Here is a 13,831-nt window from a genome sequence, read left to right as displayed (position 1 = left end):
TGGATTCTACACTTGACTGGTAACCAGTGCAGAGCTGCTACTACTGGTGTGATGAGTTCTCTTTTGTTAATGTGAGTTGAAAGCCTTGCAGCAGAGTTCTGGACAACCTGGAGACGGTAAAGCTCCTTCTTGCTCAAACAAGTAAAAAGACTGTTGCAATAGTTTAAACGTAAGGAGATAAAAGCATGAATAGTACTCGCACTGGCGCTTGTAACCGAGACAATGTGACAGTCAGGGTAATGGTTTGACATAAACTCAGTTTTTTTTCCTTTTGTAAAGCCATTCAATAAGATTAATGACTTCTGTGGAAACGCTCTCCTAAGTAATTACAGTTACCATGGCACATATTGCACTGTACTAGCAGCAAAGCGTGATATCAAATTAATTGCTCTTCATCAATTATTGTATAAGCACCGTTTACAAGAATATAGATTCTGCTTTTGACCTCTCTTGTAAGTATCGGAGATATAAATGGCTATGTTATCATCCTACACATCAAATCTTTTGAACGCTGGATTTCCTGTTGCAGATTTAGCTGTAAACAGCTTGTAATTTAACTCTCTCTGTTTTCTAGGTTTGCATGTGAAGCATCAGAGTTTGGACTCTAGTGGGGAGGAAAGATGAGGAAAAGCAGAAGTGTTCTTACAGTGTCTCCCCACAATGTAAGTCATGTTCTCAAAATATCTACGTTACATAACCGAATGTTTAGAGGATTTACTTTTGGCAGAGCTGTCCTTGCTAAGAATGGCAGGATGTAGGCCCACTTTGTCTGTTTCTGATTTTAATGCTTTCTGTTAGTTGTGTGTTTGTTTCTGAGTGTGACTGGACAGTTACACTGATTTGTGAACCTCTTTCACACCTGCATGCAAGATCTTCCCTGGAAAGACTGCATGCCTTTAAAAGGTGACCTGAAAGTATGTGTGTGTTTTATGTATTTCATTTTTGTTTAAATAATTAGTGCTGCTTATGTAAAGGTATGTTATGTGGGAAAATGTGAATAATATGTAAAATGGGACTTTATGTATTAGTGAGAGTTTAAACTGTAAAATGAAAAGGTGGATAAAAAAGGAATAATTTGGTCAATTAAAACTTTATAAACAGGTAAATTTATTTCTCTATTTTATGTCAAAAATAGAAAAAAATATGGATGGGGATTTACCTCAATGTTTATTTCTGCTTATTTTTATGTATATAACTGATATTACTTTTCATAAGATAAGAGATTAATATAGAAAAGTCGTTTTGAATTTAATAGCTGAAACAGGTGAACTTTTCTATGATTTGTAATTTAATGAGATATTTGTTTCTGCAGCATATTTTGCCTTCTCTGTGGAACCCAGGGGTCTGTAGATATATCTATAGGCCACGGTGCATTTTGCATATAACCAGTTCATGCATATCCATGGCATGGACTGACACGGCAGTGGGTGTTTTGTTTTTTTGGCTGAAACCTTTCTAAAGGTGTGGGTGTGTATTACTCATAGCTTTACTTTTTTTGGTAAACTTTCAGCATGTATCATTACGCTAAATCGTATTTTTCATCTTTTTATATGTCCTGTTGGTGACAAGGTGAGGTGAACAGCTTTGGCCAAAAATGCATCCAAATTAGGGCTAGACACTTATACATAATGACATGTTTAAATCACAGTGGCACTCAGCTATTGTCATGTTAAATTTAACAACAGTAAGTCGTTGACTTTCTGACTCCAGCCATTTGGAGATAATATTCTTAATGTGGATTTGCTGCCACACAGAAGGGAAGACAGAGTTGCACTTAGCATGCAGTGTCACTACCCCATCTGTACCGGAAGCACGATCTGCACCTTTGGCTTATTCCCGCATGCGCCGTATTCATCCAGGTCACTCTAAATAATGTTGTAATGGGACTGAAAGTACTTATTTCTATCCTTAAATCCCCAATGAATGCTTAACTACATCTCATAAACTATTTAAGAACTTGTCTGAGAGAATTAAATGCATTTTAATGAACTTAATAAATGGAATCACTTCCTCATCCAATCAGAGGCTCATCTGCCTTTGAAGCAACCCACAAAGTCCAATCAGCTTTCAGAATCCAGTTTAAAAGAAATTCTACTCAAGTGTCTACTCACTTGGCTTGCGATGTCTGACTACGACTCGGATGACCTTGATTCAACCGTTCACCCTCTTCTCCACCTGCTGCCTCATCCCATCTGATAATTCCTCTGGTCTTTACTGCATTCGCAAAGCATCCCCAGCTGCTCTGCCAAAAGACCGCCATGTTGAGACTAGTTCTGCAAGAGATTTCTTTCCAAGGGGAGTTTTTTCTCTCCACCGTCGCTTCATACTTCATGTTGCCATCCATCTTCATTCTTTCATCAGTCCATTAAATCATCAGTCCATTCCTATGATCAAAGTAAATTTTAGTGCAGATGTTTCCCGCCGAGGTCTGAGCGCCAAAGATTTAAATATTGTATCAGTAAAAGTCTAATTGCCTGTCTTCTTTGTGTCAATTTTTCAGGTTGAATTGGTTGTGCAGTCCAGCAAAATATGATTACACCATGATTATCTTCATTTTAGTCAAGTCTTTCTTTAGTTTGTGGACTACATACTATAAAAGTACAACAAAAGGCAAACAAAAGACCCAATCATTCAATCCAAAGCCAAAAGAATTAGCTGAAGGTGTTGGTACCAATTGGCTCGAGTGGTCAGATCTGCCCCTGCTGATGATGTCACAATATACCATTAGCACTCAGACAAACTGTACTGCATTTGTTTCATAAGAATCAAACCTTTTCTGGGGTCTCAACTTACCATTACCTATGTTTTCAATTATTTTACAGTTTCTTTGGTGACTTAAAGTAGCTGAAAGTAGAAAAATATCTTCTGTGTTCTAGGAGAGACTGAACTCTGCCATTTAAGAAGGTAACACTAAAAGTTTTCAAAATATGTTAAAAAATTTTAAAATCAATGCACTATAATTTTTTTTTTAAGTTTGAAGATATTTGGCTTCCCATCCAGGAAGCTTTTTTAATTCAAAAAGTTTCAATTTCAGGTCAAGCAAGGACAAATGGTATATCTTTAAAAAATGACTTTCGTGGAGACTTTAGACAAAGAAAAAAAAAGCTATACTGTAGAGGTTTAATCTTGGTGAGACCGCAAGGAAAGTGCTATTTCTTACGCTGATATTCTCCGAACCAAAGTTACTGTTTCCACTGTGAATGTCCATGTAATTGAAATAAATTCACTCCACAACGTCTTGAAGATGAAAACTGAAGTTCAGTGTTCTTCTTAAAGCTTACAAAAAGTATATGAATTAACAAAAATATCTTATGATGAAAATAAAAGGGTTTAAAGTCTGTCATAAAGTTGAAGAGCAACAGGTAAGAAGACTGTTTGCTTCCACGGTTCCTTGCAATCTAAAAATAAAAATGCGAGAGGCTGAGGAAGCCGGCTCGTCCATCCTTAAAGCGACATTTTTTTTTATCCAAAATCCAAGTAACCTTATAAACATGAATTCTTGTTCTTTTAACTTTGCACATAAAATATTTACCATTTTAATCATGAAATATATCCATCTATGAAATTAGAAATTCAAATTAAATTATCTGTCCTTTTAAGCATTTTTAAGCAATTTCTATTAATTTAAACTAATGTAACCGAGCGTTTTGGGTCCGTATTATGAACTTTATATGCAATAACGGGACAGGAGACGGGCCGGAGTTTTCGGCGGTAACCCCGCTTCCGGTTTTTATTTTCTTCTTCTTCTTCTAACACATAACCAAAACTCACAAGCTCCCCCTGCCGTACACCCAGGGAACTTTCGCTCCCCGGCAACAGGGATGGACACAACTTTAACATACAGACACAGAACAGTCTGTTACACTAAAAGTCCACTTTGGCCGCTACATATACTACTTGCGGAAAATGGATGATTGTCGTTGACATGATGTTAAAAGTTGTGTAGCTTCATTTGGCTAACTAACTAAGCTGGAAGGGGCGTACCTGTTAGCTACTGAGCACTGTCTGCCCTTTATACCATGCTTTTGCATATACTTAGTTCACCAAAAACAATCTTTTTAGTTTTATTTTCCATAAGGTAAAACTTCATCGATCGTTAGATAGACAAACTCTACAGATGCTCCCAATCCTTTGTCGTCGCCGCAACGTACAGCAAATCATTTGGGCTAACGTTACTGGCATGCACAGAGCCAGAGCAGATCTGATCATCCAAGCAGATCTGGTACCAGAAGTACGGCAGGATCCCATTTCTGGTGTAGATCTGGCACAGAAAAGTGACAAAACGGAAAGGATGTAAACACATTTATTCAAACAGAAAATAAATTATTAATCTTTCACACATTGCAGTTTAGTATGCTTATTATAATTAAGGAGACAAAAAAGTAATTTTTGGTCTTTTTTTTATAAAGTACAATCATGTGCGAGCAGGATGCATTTCTGGTTGCATAAATAAGCTGAGAGTTGTACTGGTTCGGATCGGTAGTGACCTGCAGATCCAAGCATGTGAGGAGCAGTAAGCTCTTTTCCAAGCAACAGTAACACTACAATCCTTTGACAATGGACTCTGGTCAAGCAAGCTTTCAAAGTCACGAAAATGATGAAACCCTAGCATGAAACATCAACAGCAGGGTTCCCTCATTAACTCTACTCCCCACTTTTAGATGTCTCAGCATCCACACCTCAATCAAATGGTGGAACATTCAGGACACTTTCAGCGTGAAATAACGCTAACTGTTTTAGTAAGTAGAATTAAATGTTTCTTAAGTGGGTTAAGTGTGTAGCAGTAAGGTATCCTAATTATTAATAGCTGCAGAATTCTGGGTTTATTTTAGTTGGTGATGCTTATTAAAAATTAGCTGTAAGTGGTGTAACTGTGAGCTGAGAACCCAAGGAGGATTGCTTTAATGATTTGTCCCACAATGAAGCTGGAGCCGGATTAGTTTGATGTGTATTTATATTCAGAGCGTGTGCATGCAGCTATGAGGTAATGAAGATTTAACATGCACAGTGAAAAACTTTGAGTGCAGCTTTGTAACATGTCTGTTATTGGAGTGTGATGCGGGGAGGAATGGACAGATTAGATGATGTTTCCTGGTCTAGCAGGTCTTAATGGCCTTTTCTCCATGCAAGTCACAGCTGAGCACCTCAGATCTAATTGCTCGGACTCTGTATGTGTGCAAGGATGTGCTCCAGGGTTTCCCAGGTGAAAACACCTCCACTCAGGCCAACTATTTTGAATATTTATATTTGCTTAGAACTTTTTGATTGAATGTCCTCTATTACTTACATCAAGTGTTTGCTTTTTAATAACTGTTCCTTGTTCTTCACAAGTTAGCAAGAATTTATAAACGAAAAAATTTATTTGATTACATGTTTTGGCTGTATTCTGACGAAATGCATTTGTGAATGTGAATTTTAAACTATTTCCAGGGTTGCTAATGGTGTCACCTTAGTGACAAAGTGTGGCTATTTAAACTACTAGGATAGGAGTTCTTGTCAATCCAAAAAAAAAAATAATTAAGAACAATCCATTGCACTTAGTTTCCAAGTTTGAAGACGTTTCGCTTCCCATCCAGGAAGCTTTTTCAATTCAAAATGTCACGAATTGTGTGGAGTTAGAGGTTTTTTACAGTAGTCCAACAAGGGCTTGTATTTGTGTTGAAAACTTGCAAATTGGAACAAATGAAGGGGTCCACCCCTTTGGAATGGGGGTCGTTTGGCTTCCTTTGTTAGACTGCAATACCCCATACCCATTTAAGGGTCTTAAAGGTCGGTCATTAAAGGGGGATTGTTGGATTGGCTGAATAGACGAGGTCTTCCACTATAATGTACAGGGGGTGGGGCTGTGATGATAACTAGCAAACTTTGAAAGTTGGGGCGGGGTGGTGACAGGACCTGGCTGACCTAAATATACATTTTCATTTAAAAAAAAGAAAACATTTCAGGAGAGAATCTCAGAAAGTTGAGAAAATATGTGAATGAAATACAGTCCGTTTCTGTTATGGTTCTGTTTTGGCCTGGCCATTACCTCCTTTTATTTTCCAGCACCTCCTCCTCTCACACAGCTCAGCCTCCACTCCCTCAGCAATTAGTCACACCTGTTAAGCAGCAATTAGTCAATCCTCACTCCACCTGCCAGCCTCTCAACAAAAACCTCCCTCAGTTAGCTCTTCCCTGCTGGTTCGTATTCAGTCACTGCTAACCCAACGACTCGTCAGTCAGGTTCTGTGCTTCCGTTGCTGCACTGCTGGATCTTTTGCTTTCTGTCCCTGTGAACTCTCTCGTCTGCACCTGGGGGATTTACAGCAGCTAAGCATCTTCTAGTATACTCTCTGTTGTCCTGTGGATTTATTGCAGACTCTGCTTCACCAAGAACTCTCTGTTTCCCTGTGGATTACTGCAGCTGATGCTCATCTCTAAGCATCGCAGCCACGCGTTCTATGGACTCTCTTCATGCTAATTTCCTGGTTGCGTCTCCAGTACCACATCCAAGGAACTCCATCTAGCTGCTCCTTCGGTTCAACAACAGCCCTGCATCTCCAAGTAGTGTCTCCGGTTCTCCAGTTCCCATCTACACCACCAGTTCTAGTCTACTACAGCCTCTGGTTACCTTCATCCACAACTTATTACTTTTAATAAACCTTCAAGACTAGCTCCGTGTGTGTGTACTGTGCATTCTGGGTTCATCAAAGAAAAATCCCGACAGTTTAATTATCTGTTTCTAAATCAATATATAGCTACTTCTGTCAGCTGTAGAAAACTTCAAATAAGTTGAGTAATCGACTGATTTGATGCAAAGGGACAGGATATTGGATGTAGGAGGTGGACAATGAGGAAAAAGGTGAGGACAAAATAGGACCTTAAATCAGGAACCACCTAAATAAAGGCTTATTTAGTCAAAGTTAAAAAAAAATGAACACTTTTTTATACATATACAGCATTTTACCTGTTACATGCAGGGCGTGCATGTAAATACATACACTATGCAAGATCTTGATATACTTGATTTGGCACAGGTTTGAACTGGCTTTATCGGTTTCTTTAATTAAACCCCATTGTTGCAAATATGTAACAAGTCGTTTGCATTGTGTACACAACCTTTGGCAAACTCTCGTCTCTCCATAACTGGTCCTAATTGAAGCGCAAAGATATTTCACCTGTTTTACTAACTTCCAAGTGGCTGCTTGTGTCCCAAAGAACACATTTTAAAATCCTTATTTTGGCTTTTAAATGCATTGATGGTCTTTCTGCTCTGTCGCTCTCAGACTAGATTTAATCTTATTTTTCACAAAGTTTCCTTTGACCAGCAAAATGTGTTGCAGTTTTTTTTATTATTTGCTGTTTTAACTCTCTTAAAATACAAGACATAGCCAAAAATACAAAACATGATTTTCGGTCATCAATGGCTCACAATTAGTATTTTTTAACGTATCTATCTTTTTGATAGAGCGTATTTACTTTAATTGTTTTTTTCTATTGCACCTTATTACATTTCATTATCTATTGCTTGTATCTAGGCTGGAGAACCACCTAATAACCTAAAATAAAATTGATCAAACACCCGTGAAAATTATGAAAATAGTTTAATTAGATTATTCAGTAAATCCCAAATGATAAATCAGAAAAACTTTACGTGTGTGCGTAACAGCCAAGTGGCTTGCTAGTTAGCCAAACCAACCAACTAGTCAACTAGACAGTGTGAATTAGATATGTTCTGTGCACAAACCTTTTATTTATGACTTTCCATGAAGATGGTTGGTCAGGGAGTCCAAATATGTGATCTGATGGTGGATGGAGCATGCAGCTCGGCACAGTCATAGGTATGGTGGGTTCCCAGGTGGAGCATGTCTTTCCACGTGATGAGAGCTTTAACCCAGAGCTTTGGTTGCACAAAATAACCCAATTCCCATAAAAATAACCAAACTACCCTAAATATAAATTAGATTGGGTGAAGAATTTTATAACCCAGTGTTTTTTAGAGTTCATCTCTTATTCACCAAAGATTATGCTCCCTTTCTTCGTCCAGTTTAGCTAAAGAAATTGAATATGTGAAATTACAGAAGGAGTTCTCAACTTTAAGATATTTAAGAAATGGAAGAGAAAAAAAAAAAACAAATTATATTTTTCATGGGCATAATTAGCTAATTACCTGACAGAGCTGAAAAAAAATGATTCCCGCTAATTAGTGTTTCTCTATTTTATATTTGTTTACTAGAAAAAAACCTTTTAAGTAGACTTTAATTTCAAAAATGAGAAGAAATTAAAAGATGTTATTAAGCTCTAGTCTACAGCCTTTTCAGGTTTGCCTTGACATTATTTTTATTGTCTGATTTCCTGGAGACCTTAACGCAAGTCTTCAGTAGACAAACAATATTTTTATCTTGTTCAAGAAGGCATATAGGTGTATAGATCTATATTTAGATCTATGCTCTCCTCACCTCCAATCTTTACATTTGAGTTTATTTGTCATTGATTTAAAGTCAAATTTTATTTCTGTTGTATTTATCAAATACAAAAGTGAAAGTTACAGATAATCATGATCCTGTTATCAAAACTCCTTAAATAAGGTAGCAAATGGAATGAAATAAGTTTATCACTCAACTCTTTGCAGAAGGTACTGCTTTTTTTCCTGCTTTCCTTTTTTTTTTTCCATAAGTTTTTAGCTTTCATATTCCTCTGCACTATTTCATAGCTTTTTTTCTCTCACCTACCCTCCCTGGTGAGCTTGTATTCAGAGGGAGTACAGGTCAAACTGACCAGCAGTTCATTTCCAATTAGAAGTCTTGAAATCTTTTATTTTCTATTCAGCGGCAGCAACAGTTAACCTCTTTGCCTGTTTGTTCTTGCTGCCCACGCTGCTGTGACCCGTTCCCCTTCACTTCAGTCTTTATAATTACCTCCATCACTGTTTCAATAGTGGCCTGATTACACGCAGATATTCATTTTCTTTTTTTTTCTTTGTGACTGGAGAGGAGAAAGGATGCTTGTTACCACAGCAACAGTCACTCCTGGGATAACTCAAACCTTGCCCAACTGCACTTTGTCTATCAGTCTATCACCTTGCATTAGGAGCTCACACCTTGTCACTCCTAATGTCATCCTCATGTGGAGATTTTTAATACCTTACAGAGGATCTCTTATGTCTAAAGTTTTATATATCAAATCTCAGAGGAGAGTCAAATAATTCTGCTTTCACACTCACCAAAAAAACAGTTTGAATCTGGAAATAACCAGCTTTTAGTGGCAGTGGGAGCAGCTCACTGACTCCTGTCTACCCGGGTCAAACGACTGTGCGAGCGACCTGCGTTAATATCGCCTCAGCTCTGATCGGCATGCTGTGGAAACACCAGAGCCGGGGTGAATCGCTAAATTACATGATACCATTGAGCACAACATGCGAACGTCAACACACTGCACCAGTCACGTCTGATCTAACAAGACGAAACAACTTTGTTTACATTCAGTAAACATGGAGAAGCTCTGGTGAGAGCGATTTGGACAAATAAGAGTGAAGAAATAAAGCACACTAGCTACGTTCTGGCTTCCTTACATGTCGCATATTACTTGATTTCTGTTGCACTTGTGACATCATCAATGCTAACCCTGCTTGATGACATGCAGCTGCAGGGCGAGGTTTTTGGGGGGGGGGGTTAGCCATGCAGCTTAACTGCAAGGCGTTAGAACTGGCTTTTTTTCCCCAGTGGGAAAGCATACAAATGGCTCACGATTGTGAACTTGTCAACCCATGTTTGAAAAACCCGGCTTAACGCGCTATTTTCAATGGCAAAGAAGCTTATGACTCAATTGAAAAACACCTGCTGAAATCAGTTTAATTAGAAATACTTTATTGATCCCAAAGAGGAAAACAAATTTACAAAAACTGTTTTCTTCAGCAAGTTGTGTTCGTCGGATGAAGGATCTTCTGCAGCGGTCTGTCTTGCAGCGGATCTGTCTTTGACTGAAGACACTCTGTTGTTGTTTATTAGTCTTTTGAAGAGGATTCTTACAGATTTCCAGGATCTTCCTCCATTTAGAAAGTAATCCTTCTTATGAAATAATCCTCAGAGGTTCTAGAGTTGGAAGATGAAGCAGTTAAGATATTAGGGCAGCCTCGAGTTAAAGGAGGGTTGGATGTTTGACTTTGGGCAGGAGAGAAGGATGTTGACATTTTCCTGAACTGAACCTATTGGGGAATAGTTTCAGTTCATTGGCTCTGTCCAGACTTCTGTCTGTCTGATCCTCCTTCTCCTTAAAGTCGGTAAACTTCATCCCTGTCCAGACGTCTCTTACATTTTTCTGCTAGAATTCGCTTTCAAACCTTTTCCTGAATGTCTCCAAGCTTTCTCTTAGCTTTCTTTTTATTTATTCATACTGCTCAACAATTCCCTATTGTCCATCCTAAATGCATGTTTTATTCTTGTTTAGCAATTTCTTCAAATCACCAATGATCCAGGGTTCTTAATTGGGGAAGCATCTAACTATTCTGGTGGGAGTGGCGTTTTTACTTCTACATAGAAGCTTATAAACACTCCGTCGCACACTCTGAATCCCATCTTAAAAAACCTAAATCCTATACTTGGGTCAACAGAACAATTATTTATCATGAGCTCAGCTCCTGAATGTGTGGAAGAAGGAAGAAATGTTGAAATACAAACTATACAAATTCCCAGTTAAAGGTTGCCAGTGCCTATGTAGATTACTCTGCAAATGGGAAATTAAAAACAATCCACTGGACTTTGTTTCCAAGTTTGAAGATGTTTCGCTTCCCATCCAGGAAGCTTTTTCAATTCTAAATGTCAGGAATAGTGTTGAGTTCGAGTTTTTATAGAGTAACCCAACAAAGGATTGTTTTTATTTTGAAACCATGCAAATTTGAATGGATGAAGGGGTCCAACCCTTCGGAATGGGGGTTGTTTGGCTTCTTTTGTTAGCCTGCAATACCCCATACCCGTCTAAAGGGCTGGTTATACTCCTGCAGCAGTGTGTCGCAGTGAGCTTGTCACAGGTATGACGCAGATATATTTGATTTATGCTCAATATTGAAGTGTGGTCTGCGCCATGTTTATTCCACGCCACAAAGCAAAAGGGGAAAATCACGATCTAGCTGTGGGTCTAGATGTGGCCGAGGCGGTGAGGAATTGGGGGAAAATTTGTCAGAAAACGGAGGGACATGAGGAGATAGCGGGGATCCAGGTGGAAAAAAGGTCCCAGCTTTCTCACACACCTCGCTCTTCTAGCTGCTCCAACTTCACGAGTTGTTTCCCGCAACCGCGGCCATACAAACAAAACAAGCCGGTAAGGTATCAAACAGGAGATACCCATAGTGTAGAGCGGTCTAACCGTCCAATCAGAGGCCTCCTGTCTGCGATCACCTACAATTTGGGAAAGGTGCAGCAGAGTGTCGGCGGAGGGGGTGGTGACGTCTCTACGCAGATGACCTGGTTTCGAAGTATAAATCAGCCTTTAGAGCCGGAAAGGGGGGTCGTTAAAGGGGTTTGTGGCCTGGATGAATAGGTGATGTCCTCCGCCCTCCTGTACGGAGGCTGGGGCTACGATGATAGTGGGAAGGGATTAACTCAATTGCTGCATTGCAGGTTTTTGAGAGCTGAAACCTGAGTCCACCGCCTCTGTTTAAGGTTGTTTTTTCTTAACATAGATGGCTTCCTTCACACCCCTATCAAAGCACGGAGGCTTTGAGAGGTCTGTGTTTACCTAAGGACTAACTTCATAGTCCTCAATAAACTGCTATGTGTTGGTGACTCATGGTAGTAGCATCGTCATGCTGCAAAAATACATTTTCTTTCTTCTGCAAGAATACAGACGCTAATCAGAGTTGATGACATGATAGATGGGTCTAAGTATGGCAATACTGCATTAGTGCAAAAAACTGTTTTAAGTTTCAAAAGACTTGGGTTTGTGGAGGTAGAACCTGTGGTGGTCTACTCTAATGAAAGAGTCAACATAACAGCAGAGTGGTTTAGATCAGAGGATGTCTCGTGTTAGAATGACCCTAGACTTAAATCTAATGGAGAATCTTTAGCAACACTTGCAAATGGATGCTTTTCTAATTTAACTGAGCTTGAACTGTTTTTCAAAGGCGAACAGCTAAACATTTCAGTCAGTATACGTTACAACCAAGTGATAAAACACACTACTGGCTGCTAAAACTTTTGATTAACTTGATGATACTCTACCTAATAGTAATTAAAGTGATGAAGATATCAGATTTTAAACATTTTTTTTTGCTGCATGTTCTAAGTGTGTTATGCTCCAAGTTAAAATTGTAAAGGATTGTTTGGCAATAATTCCTAACACCCCCATGTGTTTCTCAGGTTTCTCCTTACTCAACTCTCCACATTTTCTCTGCATCTTGGCAAGGGAGCTGCTGTCAGTTTAAAATGACCTTCAGCATATTTTAGGCTAAAATGTTTTTGTCCTCATCCCTTCCACAGTATAACTTTATCTCGCATCAGACAATTGCTGTGCACAGCAAGGATTAGTAATGTATTCTGACTCCTGCTGAAGATAGAGAAGGGCCTATTTCACTGCAATAAGGAGAAGATGACGATGAAAGAAAGAAAAGAGGGTATAATAATTCACCAAAGAGCTTCTTAATATCCTGGTCTTTTGTCAAGGAATATTGAATCACTATGAGCAGATTATAAATTTAAGCAGATGGAGGTAATATCCCTGAAATGGTCTTTAATTCAAAGATGGCAACACTGCTGCTGTCAAAAACAGAAAGAATTCATCACACCTCCAGTGGTTTAAAATGAAATATTTGAATAAATTCTCTCATTAACAAATCAGACCATAAATCATTACAAAAAGGACAATGCTGCAAACTGCAATGCATCTGTTTCAGACTGAATAAATTCACAGTGTGTGTCATGCACTTATCTACTAGAAGCCCTGAAGTCACTCTGAACCATGTGTTCATGTTTGCATTTTGTGCACAGGTGGGCGTATGTTCTCACATGAGCAGAAAATGCACAGATGCTCATCCTTATTGCTGGGAAATATCCTCTAGATGATTCTTATTTCATGCACTCACTTGGTCTCCCAAGTATTTCTCCCATCTTTACACCCTTTCTCCTTAATTCAACCTTTCTTCCTCTCCAGCTCTCTCCCCTGCTGTTTGCTTCCTTCTTTCTTTGCACTCTTCACTTTTACCTTTTCACATTCTATCAGTTACACTTGTCCTCTGTTTTTTTTCTGCTTTCAATCTCAACACTCCTACCACTCGAACCTAAGGGAAAGATTGTATTTGCAACTCAAAGCCTTAATCTCTTCCCTGCTGCTTTCATTCCTCCGTCAAAAGGGTGGTTATGCAAAGTGTTTGTGTGTCAAGTGACAAATCAGAAGAATACCATATTTATTATAAAGCACTACACAGTCTAAAACAAAGTAATGTGTATTTTTTAGGCTCAATCATTTTTGACGCGTAAACTGTTCATTTATTTCCCTTAGGAAAAAGGAAAAAACACTTTCCTCAAAGTGTGCAGAAGGAACTTTAGATGCATAAAGACGGCTTTTAATTTGAGGAGCAAATATTTCCAATGTCAAGGAGCGCAGTGCTGGCAAGGCATTGTGTTCCAGGACCAAAACAAACTGTCAGGATTTGGTGTTGGTTTGACGACCCAAATGCAGAGGCAAGTAGGCAGAGGTGAATTTAGGTGGAATTTAGGTTTAATGAGGTTTACAGGAACTGAGGCAGGAATCAAAAATCCAACAGAAATAACAGACGAACCAGGGAGACATCAGGGGAAAACCAAACTCTAGGAGCCAGGGAGAGACAAGTAAGGCAGACAGATGTTAGACGAGGATCCAG

The 13,831-nt window shown here is 38.8% G+C and overlaps 1 long non-coding RNA gene across 1 annotated transcript in view; it reads left to right on the top strand.

Annotated features, from left to right (window-relative positions):
* The window catches only part of LOC107085962, a 56,672-nt gene that overhangs the window by 29,057 nt on the left and 13,784 nt on the right, over positions 1–13,831 (top strand). Inside the window, exon 2 of the long non-coding RNA XR_001481284.1 lies at positions 575–662. This is a non-coding gene — a long non-coding RNA (uncharacterized LOC107085962). The remainder of the gene's footprint in view (positions 1–574; positions 663–13,831) is intronic.

The sequence above is a fragment of the Cyprinodon variegatus genome, unplaced genomic scaffold, assembly GCF_000732505.1.
Source record: "Cyprinodon variegatus isolate N-32 unplaced genomic scaffold, C_variegatus-1.0 Scaffold138, whole genome shotgun sequence".
Lineage (NCBI taxonomy): Eukaryota > Metazoa > Chordata > Actinopteri > Cyprinodontiformes > Cyprinodontidae > Cyprinodon > Cyprinodon variegatus.
Note: the sequence above shows the minus strand (reverse complement) of the source record. Positions and strands in the feature narration are given on the sequence as shown.